At 38.0% G+C, this 12,937-nt stretch overlaps 1 protein-coding gene across 13 annotated transcripts in view; it reads left to right on the top strand.

Annotated features, from left to right (window-relative positions):
• Positions 1-12,937, top strand: part of ADGRL2 (adhesion G protein-coupled receptor L2) — a 295,989-nt gene that overhangs the window by 197,357 nt on the left and 85,695 nt on the right. The window lies entirely within an intron of this gene.

Here is a 12,937-nt window from a genome sequence, read left to right as displayed (position 1 = left end):
TGTTCAAATGTTTTGAAAGACTTATAATGCATACTTTCTCCTTAAAATATTGAAAGCCTTTTCTGGAGTAGGCTTATTTGAACCAAGAAGCTGATAGCATCTGACAGTATATTTTTACCTTTTGAGTGTCCAGAGTGTCCAAAATTTTGTTATTTTAGCACATCACACAGATGAAGTTTTTTTTTGCTGTTTATGTGATTGGAGTTAATTACGCACTATTTTTTATCATATATTTATTAGAAATGTTTGTGTATTCCTATGTAAATCTTAGTGTTTTGTGTATAAATTGATCTTACTTGAAACTATAAACATTCATCTTAAAAAAAATCCTTGTTCAAAGTACCTCATAATTTAAAATATATCCAAAATAAAAACAATTGTAAACCAGAACAACACAGGAAGTAAGTATATAACTCATATATAGTGAGTTGACTATTTTGTGGTTGAGTGAGTGAAAGTTGCTCAGTCATGTCTTGACTCTTTGCGACCCACTGAACTGTAGCTCACCAGGCTTATCTATCCATGGGATTTCCCATCAAAGAATACTGGAGTGGAGGGAATTTTCCCCACCCAGAAATTGAACTCAGGTCTCCTGCATTGCAGGGAAGTTCTTTCTGTCTCAGCCACCCGCGAAGCCCAGTTTTGTGGTTACATAACCTTAAATATTTCGAACACTTTGTTTTGCAAGAAATTTAAATATTTGTAAGGATTATTGTTTCATGCTAACTAAGTTTATTAACACACAAATTGCAACATTTACAAGGCCAGGATGCTGGAAAATGATATTGCATTACTTTATCTTCTCTATTCTTGGCATGAACACAAGTTCAGAGGTGAGGTGAAAGTAGTTTTTGTTATTGTTTTATTTCTACATACGTCATGGTTTAGACTCCTCACATAATAGTAACAGGTTAAAGAATTATATGTTAATGAACACAAAAATTAGTTATTTTAGGGTTTGATTGATAAAAGTTATTTCTTAAATTGAACTAACAGAGCAAAACAATAGAGTGACATTATGCAAACTTACAGGGAATGAGTTTTTAACATACTGCTTTTAGTATACAAAGATTCAGTTCAGTTCAATTTAGTCACTCAGTCATGTCCGACTCTGTGACCCCATGGACTGCAGCATGCCAGGTTTCCCTATCCATCACCAACTCCCGAAGCCTGCTCAAACTCATGTCCATTGAGTCGGTGATGCCATCTAACCTTCTCATCCTCTGTTGTTCCATTCTCCTCCTGCCTTCAACTTTCCCAGCATCAGGGTCTTTTCTAGTGAGTCAGTTCTTTGCATTAGGGGACCAAATTATTGGAGCTTCAGCATCAGTCTTTCCAATGAATATCCAGGACTGATCCCTTTAGGATTGACTGGTTGGATCTCCTTGCTATCCAAGGGAATCTCGAGAGTCTTCTCCAACACCACAGTTCAAAAGCATCAATTCTTTGGTGCTCAGCTTTCTTTATAGTCCAGCTCTCACATGCATACATGACCCCTGGAAAAACCATAGCTTTGACTAGATGGACCTTTGTTGGTAACGGAATGTCTCTGCTTTTTAATATGCTGTCTAGGTTGGTCAAATCTTTTCTTCCCAGGAGCAAGTGTCTTTTAATTTCATGGCTGCTGTCACCACCTGCAGTGCTTTTGGAGCCCAAAAAGATAAACTTGGTCACTCTTTCCATTGTTTCCCCATCTATTTGGCATGAAGTAATGGGACCTTATGCCATGATCTTAATTTTCTGAATGTTGAGTTTTAAGCCAGCTTTTTCACTCTCCTCTTTCATTTTCATCAAAAGGCTCTTTAGTTCTTCGATTTCTGCCATAAGGGTGGTGTCATCTGCATATCTGAGGTTATTGATATTTCTCCCAGCAATCTTGATTCCAGCTTGTGCTTCATCCAGCCCGGCATTTGGCATGATGTACTCTGCATATAAGTAAATAAGCAGGGTGACAATATATAGCCTTGACATACTCCTTTCCTGATTGGGAGGGAACAAGTCTGTTGTTCCATGTTCAGTTCTAACTGTTACTTCTGACTTGCATACAGATTTCTCAAGAGGCAGGTTAGGTGGTCTGGTATTCCCATCTCTTTAAGAATTTTCTGCAGTTTGTTGTGATCCACACAAAGGCTCTGGAGTAGTCAATAAAGCAGAAGTAGATGTTTTTCTGGAACTCTCTTGCTTTTTCTATGGTCCAACGGATGTTGGCAATTTGAAAGATTTTCATACAATGGCAAGTTTTATTACAAATCCTTGATTTTTAAAATTTACTTATAATAATCTCATTACTATGCAGTGATAAATGAAAAAGTTGAAGAAAGTAAAATAATTTACTTTTTAGGTTTACTTTCAACTTTCTCTTTTCATCAAATTAAAATGAAATGGAAATAAGTTTTCTGGAAGCTTCTAAACTAGAGTTCAGCCTGATAGAAATCATGCACCTTCTTCATCAATTATTTTTCTTGTTTCCGTTTTAGGAATGAAACTCAACATATATAAACAGGTATAAATCAATGATTTCATATGGCAATACTGGTAATAGACTGTGGTCCACGTTAATGTCTGTGGGGCTTGAAGTCACAGCCTCAGTCCCATAGAGGACCCTGATAATCAAATAAGTGGTGCTTATGGGGAATGATTGAAGGTGGGCGAAGGGGATAACAGAGGATAAGATAGTTGGATGGCATCACCAACTCAATGGACATGAGTTTGGGTAAACTTGGTGATGGACAGGGATGCCTGGTGTGCTACAGTCCATGGGGTCGCAAAGAGTCGGACACGACTGAGTTACTGAACTGAACTGAATGGGGACCCTAGCTGCCATGAGCAGGAGCATCCATGACAGGGTTTAGTTCAAAGTAAAACCAGAAAAGTTGAAGTTTTTGTTTTATAGCTTAATAAGAAGTCTTTTGAAGAAATGTATGATTTTACAGAAATGTCCAAAGACCAGACTGATGGAGACAATGTTAGAAAAGCAAAATGTTCCTAATCAAGAGCTTGAAGTCCAAGCTTATCACAACATACTATTTATTGCCAGAGTAGCATATTTTTCTTGCAAAATGCTCATAAATGATGTGAAATCCAATGTTAGAATTCCAATTCTGGTCTTACGAATTCCCATCTCATAGCAGTACATCTGTTTATTAGGAGTTATCCCCTGAATGTGAATGATTTCAGTCCTAAGTCACTGCACCTGTTGCCAGGAGATATTTATTCCAATCACTGGCCTAAAGCACAGAGAGTTATCGCTTGACATTTTATAGCTTGGGGGTGGGTGGGGGGACTGTCTTTCCAAAATCATTTGTTTATAGTAGAAAAAATGGAGCAAAACAGTTTATTTTACTCCAAGCACCACTATTTGCCACGGTTTACATTTGCACAGCACAGAGCAGCAATATTGATTTTTTGTTCACAGGGCCTCCCATAAGTTTTTTCTTCAACTGTCAGAATTGTAAGATGGATTGGATTATATTTTGTTTGTTGGGATGCTTACATTTTTCTTTGTTGAGATAGAAATAGATTGAAATACAACTTAGAATAAATGTCATAGTGTGATTAAAGAGCTTTAATTTAGACATTTCTTTATGCTGCTGATGTTGATTAAGCAAATTCGTTGACTACTTGACCATCAGAGAACTATTTCCTTTCTTGCCCTTCTTGCCCTGGACTAGAGGCACCCAGCCCATCCTAACTATGTTCTTTCCAATGGTGGTCCCCACACCTGCTGCTAATTGCCATTATCATTTGGACGCTCATTAAAATTACATTGAAGAACATGAATTTGGGAGCTGAAGTACTGGGGTTTCAAACCTTGACTTCATTCTTACTGATGTATATGATTTTGGAAAACATGATTTTTCGGTGCCATGATTTCCTCCTTTGTAAAATAGTAATAATAATAATACCTATCTCATTTGGTTGTTTTGAGGATTTGTAGTCAGTGAATATTTGTTAAGTCCTTAAAGGGACTTCGATTGATGATGGGATGAAGAGAGTAGCAGTTCCTCTTCCTGCAAACAGTTATAAAACTGAACAGAATTGTCAACAACCGCATTTTAGGGCTTTAGAAATTAACCAGAGCCAAATAAGAAATCAGGAAGGATTTCTTTATGAAAAGCTGATGGAACTTGCATTACACACAGTTGAAGTTTAAAGCCTTCTAACCTTGGGCTGTCCTTACACTCCTTCCCCCTCCCACCCCCTGCCACATTCTTTGGCTACTTCATTGTGGTTAGTTTCATCAGAGCAAGGCAGGGGTCTTGAAAATCTGTGACTGAACTGCCCGGAAGAGTTGGCTTGATTTAGAGTAGAGGGTGGAAACCCATGCCTAGGAGTAAAAGTAGTAACCACTGTGGAAAACAGATGGGGAAACCCCCTAGCTTTGCTAACCTGAGGTTGGGGTCCCCGTTGGGAAAACTGAGGGTCAGTCTGGAGCATAACCAGGAAACCTTGGAAATGAAGGAGCCAAACATTTTCTGTGCATTCTTGACTGACTGGAAAGCTATACACATAGCAGAGGAGATGTGAGGGGATACTGCAGAAAGGAAAGAACCATGGCTGACTTGAAAACTGCTTGAGCTTTGAACACTGTCCCTAGCACACAAATCAATCAGCAGAGGGTGGCGACCTTATTACAGGTTCATCAATTTTGTGTGGAAGTCTTTGCTCAATCATTGGCCGATGCAGGAACAGAACTAAGCTATGCAGGAACAGGTGTAATCTGTAAGAACTCAGGCTAGAAAATAAACATAAGAGGTAAAATAACAGTGACAACAACAATGAGCATAGACATAGCGCTTTCCGGCTACAGGAGCAGTGTGCGTGCATGTGTGCCCAGTCACTTCAGTCATGTCCAGCTCTTTGCTACTTTATGGACTGTAGCCCACCATGGGATTCTCCAGGCAAGAAAAGTAGAGTGGGTTACCATGCCCTCCTCCAGGATATCTTCCAGCCCAGGGATTGAAGAGGATCGAATCCGTGTTTCCTGCGTTGGCAGGTGGATTCTTTACTGCTGAGTCACCCGGAAGGCAGGAGAAGACAGCAGATTAAATTCAGTCAGAACGCTAAAAGGAAAATAACATTAACAACATCAGTTCTCAGGGGAAAGAAATTTAAGAGTTGCTAACAGTATATTATTTAAAATGTTTAGTTTTCAAAAAACCCAACAAAATTTACAAGACAGGAGAAAAAGTGGATAAAAGCATTCAATAGAAACTACTACCTCTGATGTGGGCCCACACATTAGATTTAGAAGATAAACATTTCATGGTGGCTATTATGAATATTTTCACAGATCAAAGGAAAACTATATTAGAGAATTAAGAGGAAATATGATGATGACCTAACAAATATGTAATAAAGAAAGCCTATTTTTAAAAAGCCTTGGAGAAATTCTTAGCACATCTTAGTTACTATATCAGTGTGTTGCAAATAAATACGTTTTTGCCAAATACAGATATCCTATCTTCATCTGAACCCAGAGATTCTGATTCAGTAGGACTGGATTAGGGCTCAAAGATCTGTCTTTAAAAAAAAAAAAACTTTCCAGATGACTCTGATGCAAATTCATATTTGAGAGTCAGTCATATACTCCTAGCCAGTTATTTTAAAAATTGTTCTGAAAAATGCACAATATCGAAAAGTAAAAGAAAATATTAGTGGCTCAGTCACGTCTAGCTCTTTGCGACTCCATGGACGGTGGCCTGCCAGGCTCCTCTGTCTATGGAATTCTGCAAGAATACTGGAGTAGATAGCCATTCCAATCTCCAAGGGGACTTTACCAACTCAGGGATCAAACCCAGGTCTTCTGCATTGCAGGCAGATTCTTTACCATCTGAGGCAGCAGGGAGGCTCCAAAACAATTCTGAACTCAAAAGGAAGAAGGTGCAATTAAGATAAGGTGGTTATAACTCTGGTGATTTCTTCTTTTGACTCGCTAAGCCTTTAGAGGGTGAAAGTCACTCAGCTGTGTGCAATTCTTTGCAACCCCGTGGACTATACAGTCCATGGAATTCTCCAGGCCAGAATACTGGAATGGGTAGCCTTTTCCTTCTCCAGGGGATTTTCCCAACTCAGGGATTGAACCCAGGTCTCCCACATTGCAGGCAGATTCTTTACCAGCTGAGCCACAAGAATACTGGAATACTCCAAGAATACTGAAGTGGGTAGCCTATTCCTTCTCCAAGAGATCTACCTGACCCAGGAATCAAACCAGGGTCTCCTGCATTGTAGGCAGATTCTTTACCAACTGAGCTATGAGGGAAGCGCCCCATATTAATGTGATATAAATAGCAATGTAGAATACATGTTTTTAGGAGTAAGTTTTGTTCTGCCTTTTCACAAGCTTTACTTAGTGAAAATACTGAATTTAAAAAATTAATATTAATTGCAATAGTTTTATTTAAGACTTTCCAAACTTCTTTGAAGTTCTTTGCTGGTAGAAAGAGTTTTAACTTTTAAGCCATACCCCTTGAAGTTTATAGGAAAATAGGGAGGAAAAGACTAAAGAAAGAGTAACAATTTACATTTTCTTAAAAAATATATGCTTTCTGCCATCCTCTGCCACCATGGAGCCTGTGAAAAAGCATGTGGCGAAGCAGGAAGCAGGTCTTGAAGTTTATTCTTGACTGTACCCATCTTACAGAAGATGGATGCATGGATGCTGCCACTGTTGAGCAATGTCTTCAGGAGAGAATCAAAGTGAATGGAAAAGCTGGGAATCTTGGTGGAGGTATTATAACAATAGAAAAAAGAAAAGCAAGTTCACTGTAACTTCCAAGGTGCCTTTTTACAAAATGTATCTGAAATATCTCACCAAAAATATTTGAGGTATTTGGTTATGCATAGTTGCTAACAACAAAGTTATGAATTGCATTACTTTTAGATTAATTAAGATGAAGAAGAGGAGGAAGATGAGAAGTAAAACTCAATTATCTGGAATATTTTTATGAGTTTCTGAATAAAATTTAGGAGCCACCCCCCAAAAGTTTATGTACGTTTTTCTTTTGATTTCATAATTGGGCATGTTTATTTTCTCTCTTCCAATAAATCTTTGACTGGAATAGTTAGTCAGGAAAGATGTCTGCTTGTGGTTTGTGTGTGTTTGTATGTGTTAGTTGCACGTTCATGTCTGACTCTTTGTGACTCCATGGACTGGGGCCAGCCAGGCTCCTGTGTCCATGGAATTCTCCAGACAAGAATACTGGAGTGGGTTACCATTTCCTTCTCCAGGGGATCTTCCCGACCCACGGATTGAACCTGTGTCTTCCCACATTGCAGGCAGATTCTTTACCATTTGAGCTATCTTGGCTAATTCATCTCAGGTGCTTTTGAGAATTTTCGTGGCAGTACATACAGTCTACATTATTTGCCATCGTCCATCCATGCTAACATTCTCATATATGTTTATGAGGAACAAATTTATTCATTAGCATGTATACTTGATTAAAAGGTGTTTGCTTGTTTTGAATCATAGATTGGTGAAATTTGATAGGACTTTGAAATGACTTTCATTCTTCAGAAAAATAAATTAAAACCCAGAAGAAAAAATGACTCAGCCAGGTTCACAAGGCTGACCCAGACACTGGTTCCAGTAGTCATGTATGAATATGAGAGTTGGACCATAAAGAAAGCTGAGCACCAAAGAATTGATGCTTTTGAACTGTGATGTTGGAGAGGACTCTTGACAGTCCCTTGGACTGCAAGGAGATCCAACCAGTCCATCCTAAAGGAAATCAGTCCTGAATATTCACTGGAAGGACTGATGTTGAAGCTGAAACTCTTAATACTTTGGCCACCTGATGCAAAGAACTGACTCATTTAAAAAGACTCTGATGCTGGGAAAGACTGAAGACGGGAGGAGAAGGGGCGATAGAGGAGGAGAAGGTTGGATGCCATCACCGATTCGATGGGCATGAGTTTGAGCAGGCTTCTGGTGTTGGTGATGGACAGGGGGAATCCTGGCGTGCTGTAGTCAGTGGTATCGCAGAGTCAGATGCACCTGAGTGACTGAACTGAACTGAGCTCTTTATACATGTCTGCACTTGAACAGTGTAGATTTTGCTCTCTTGATAAGTTTGTGGCACACATCACTGCATTTCCATAAATACAGTTTTCATCATTGTCTGTATGTTGTGTGAACCTTTAAAATAATTGTTTCCTGTCAATTCACTAACATTTTTGATGAATTTCAGATAGTATGAAAAATTATAAAATAAATCTTGTTTATATTATTGACATGGAGGTCTTGGAAAGTCCCAGAATCCCTTTCCATTCATGGCTGTTACTAAGAGCATGGGCTCTGGAATCTGAGAACCTCGCCTGTGTTAAAATCTAACTCACAGTAAATCCTTGAAAGCTTGAATGACCTGTTTGATGCCTTAGTGTCATACTCTGTAAATTGGTATTATTACAGTAACTACTCCATTTCTTTTACTGTTGTAATTGTTGATGATGTTGGTGAGCATAAAAAAGGGTGATCCATAAAAAGCATTTAGGGCAGTATCTAAACATTGTAATTGCTATATAAATGTTAGCCACTAAATATATTTCTTCAGATTTGTTTTTTTATGAATATAAATGTTTATCCATAGGATTTAAATAAAGTTAAATAAGATAATGTTCATATATCTTCCTTTTGAGAAACACTAATGAACCCCAGTAGTACCTAGAAAATAATAAATTGACAGAATTTAAATATTTTTCTTGTTTTGAGGATACACATAATTTTATTGATTATAGTTTATTTTTTCTCAATGCACACTCTGTTTTCACTGCCAAAGAAAATAGATTACACACTGTAATTTAGAATATAGTGAAAGTGAAAGTGAAGTCGCTCAGTCGTGTCCGCCTCTTTGCGTGTGGACTGTAGCCTACTAGGCTCCTCTGTCCATGGGATTCTCCAGGCAAGAATACTGGAGTGGGTCGCCACTTCCTTCTCCAGGGGATCTTCCCGACCCAGAGATCGAACCTGTGTCTCCCGCATTGTAGGCAGACACTTTAACCTCTGAGCCACCAGGGAAGCCCAATAGAAAATAGAAAACACATTGTAATTTATATTGTTTTAGACAAATACTAGTTGTTAAGTTTAGCAATTTCTTTTGACAGAATTTATTGGAATTATGTATCATGTACCAATCTAGGCACTGGAATTATAACTATCATCACAGTCTAGCAGGAAAGACATACATTAAAAATGAACGTAATAACAGCACCATGTGGTAATAAGTATTTAATACTATGAATAAAAAGTGTTTAATACTAAAATGTTAATAACATGTTATGTTAATACTATTTTAATAACAAGTAACTAGATAATAAGTATTTAATATGATGTCTTAAATCATTGTTCACCTGTTTTTGAGCCAGATTTTTGGAAAGAGAACACTTTCAATTTAAGACAATGAACGTTGTAGTGTTAAATAAATCAACATTCACCATGAAGAATTCATTCCGTTCTATACAGTGAAAGTATAAGTACCGTTATCTTTTTTTCAGAAGACTCTGTATTGGAAATCTACATTAGTAAATTGTTTACATCTTTCTATTTTTTTCCTTTCTTTTTCGTACTTTACTTTTGTGGATGACTAATATTAACTTAAAAATCTTTTATCTGAACTAACTGCCAGACTTCTGCAATTTTCAAATATCTTTCAAAAGCAGAAGAAAATTCACTTAGAATCATGACTGTAATCCTGGAAACTATCTTCAATAAAAATTAAAGCTGAACTTAAAAACCATAGTGTTTCAGAATGAGTTCTATATTTTTGACAATACTACAACTTATGAATTTTGACTCTAAGCCAGAATAACATGTTCTTATAATAACATGTTCTCATTTGTAATATTCTCTAATATGATCTACAAGGAATTACAATCGCAGATCATCTCTGCTTTTAAAATATGCTCTGCTCCAAAATTTCATATGATGTCACTTGCTTGAATTTTCACACAGCTTATTTTGTCACATAAATAAGTGTCAGCTTCTGTCAGCTTCTTCATAGTATTTAATACTGTGTTGTTCATTGTCTTAAATCATAAGTGTTCGCTTTCCTAAATTTTTGCTCTCTCATTTGTTTTTGAGCAAGACTTTAGGAAAGAGAACACGATTTAAGGCGATGAATATTATAGTATTAAATAAATCAATTAAATATAATTAGTTTAAGATGCACTGTTTATATAAGCACCACAGTATCAGCAAATGAAAGAAAGTAATAACATATGGAAGCATTTATTTATGAACTTGGGAAAAAGCTGAAAGGTTGGCCTCTTTACTGTTTGTCTTGATGTTGCCCTTCTTCCTTTCTGTTTTCCTTGTTCCTTGATAGTGTGCTTCTCTTTTGGAAATCTCGTAAGACCATAAATCTTCTTAGTAAAAACCTACCAAGGCTGGTGTTTGCCTCAATCCTCTGAAGACTTTTGTGCTCTAAACTGTGTCCTTTTTGTGTCTATTTCAGTTACATTTTGTTTTCTCAGTGGAACTGAGAACTCAGCCACGTTTTAGAATTGCTCATTTTCTAAATGATACCAACGTGTGAACCAGTAATCCTTTTGCAGTATTATTTGCATCTTAGAAAGAAGATGCATGTTTATCCAGGACACTTTTAGTTTTGTTCATTTAGTGAGAGGCATTGTGCAGTAGTTAAAACGAACAGATTTTTGCATTGAATTGACCTGGGCAGAACCTAGTTTTTCAGCTTGGAAGTTTATGTCTTGGAACAGTTTACTTCTTAATATCATTTTTAATTTTTTTTCCAGTAAAAAGGGATGTGAGGGAAAGCTTATGTGATGCAAAATAATTTATAGAGATAAAAAAAATACTAAAATTAATGCTCATCTTTTGTAACAGGAATGCTATAGATGGCAACAAGTTAGAGAACTGAAATAAGAAATTGGGTCAATGTAGAAGTTTCGAAGAGTTGACTCATTGGAAAAGACCCTGATGCTGGGAGGGATTGAGGGAAGGAGGAGAAGGGGACGACAGAGGATGAGATGGCTGGATGGCATCACCGACTCGATGGGCATGAGTTTGAGTAAACTCCGGGAGTTTGTGATGGACAGGGAGGCCTGGCGTGCTGCAATTCATGGGGTTGCAAAGAGTCGGACATGACTGAGCGACTGAAGTGAACTGAGAAGTTTTTGATGTGGTCGGTATCCCATAGGTAGCAACCAGCACACATAGATGTGCTGTGTCCACACATAGTGCTTCTTGGCTGCTCTTGGCTTTCTTGGCTTTTACCTTTGTTCTCTGTTCTATTATTACTTTAGAGGACCCCTGGTTGAAAATTTTAAAACCTAAAATTCTAATTTTTTAATCAATTCTAAATTGTTTTTTTATCACATTCATGAACAGTGATTATCTACATTCAGCCTGTTACACCATACATAAGTTCATGTAGCACTTTCAATTAAGTGCTTTTCTGCATATATCTTGTTTTTGAGTCACACAGGTAGGAAAAGTAACATCATAGGTGTTACATGTCATTTTTTAAATGACAAAACTGAATCTCAGAAGTTTTGCCTCTTTGGGAATTTTCAACTTTTGGGACTAGATTGGAGCAGTGCTAGGTCCTGTGAATACCCATCTGCTCAGTCATTTTACTTATGTCTCAATCCTTTCACTTATGTCAGTTTTCAGTCAAGGCTTTACAAATTGAAACAAGTTTTTATGCCATAAGGGGATTCCCAGGTGGTGCTAGTGATAAAAATTCTGCCTGGTAATGCCAGAGTCGCAAGAGGTGCAGGTTCGATCCCTGAGTCAGGAAGATCCTCTGGAGTAGGAAATGGCAACCCACTTCTTGCCTGGAAAGTTCCATGAGCAGAGGAGCCTGGCGGGCTACAGTCCATGGTGTTGCAAAGAGTCAGCCCTGACTGAGCAACTGAGTACAGCACACACACATTGTTCCATAAGGGTGACACTGTCACAAAATGTACGATGGCGTGATCACTCACCTGGAGCAGACATCCTGGAATGTGAAGTCAAGTGGGCCTTAGAAAGCATCACTATGAACAAAGCTAGATGATGGAATTCCAGTTGAGCTAATTCAAATCCTAAAAGATGATGCTGTGAAAGTACTATACTCAGTATGTCAGCAAATTTGGAAAACTCAGCAGTGGCCACAGGACTGGAAAAGGTCAGTTTTCATTCCAATCCCAAAGAAAGGCAATGCCAAAGAATGCTCAAACTACCGCACAGTTGCTAAACTGCAAAATTCTGAAAGAGATGGGAATACCAGACCACCTGACCAGCCTCTTGAGAAACCTGTATGCAGGTCAGGATGCAACAGTAGAACTGGACATGGAACAACAGACTGGTTCCAAATCGGAAAAGGAGTACATCAAGGCTGTATATTGTCACCCTCCTTATTTAACTTATATGCAGAGTACATCATTCTGGAGAAACGCTGGACTGGAGGAAGCACAAGTTGGAGTCAAGATTTCCGGGAGAAATATCAATAACGTCAGATATGCAGATGACACCACCCTTATGGCAGAAAGTAAAGAAGAACAAAAGAGCCTGTTGATGAAAGTGAAAGAGGAGACTGAAAAAATTGGCTTAAAACTCAGCATTCAAAAAACAAAGATCATCGCATCCAGTCCCATCACTTCATGGCAAATATGGGGAAACAGTGGCTGACTTTATTTTTCTGGGCTCCAAAATCACTGCAGATGGTGATTGCAGCCATGAAATTAAAAGACGCTTACTCCTTGGAAGGAAATTTATGACCAACCTGGACAGCACATTAAAAAGCAGAGACATTACTTTGTCGACAGATGTCCGTCTAGTCAAGGCGGACTTTTTGGTTTTTCCAGTAGTCATGTATGGATGTGAGAGTTGGACTATAAAGAAAGCTGAGTGCCGAAGAATTGATGCTTTTGAACTGTGATGTTGGAGAAGACTCTTGAAAGTCCCTTGGACTACAAGGAGATCCAACTAGTC

The sequence above is a fragment of the Cervus elaphus genome, chromosome 20 (assembly GCF_910594005.1).
Source record: "Cervus elaphus chromosome 20, mCerEla1.1, whole genome shotgun sequence".
NCBI lineage: Eukaryota > Metazoa > Chordata > Mammalia > Artiodactyla > Cervidae > Cervus > Cervus elaphus.
This window is presented reverse-complemented; position numbering and strand designations above follow the sequence as displayed.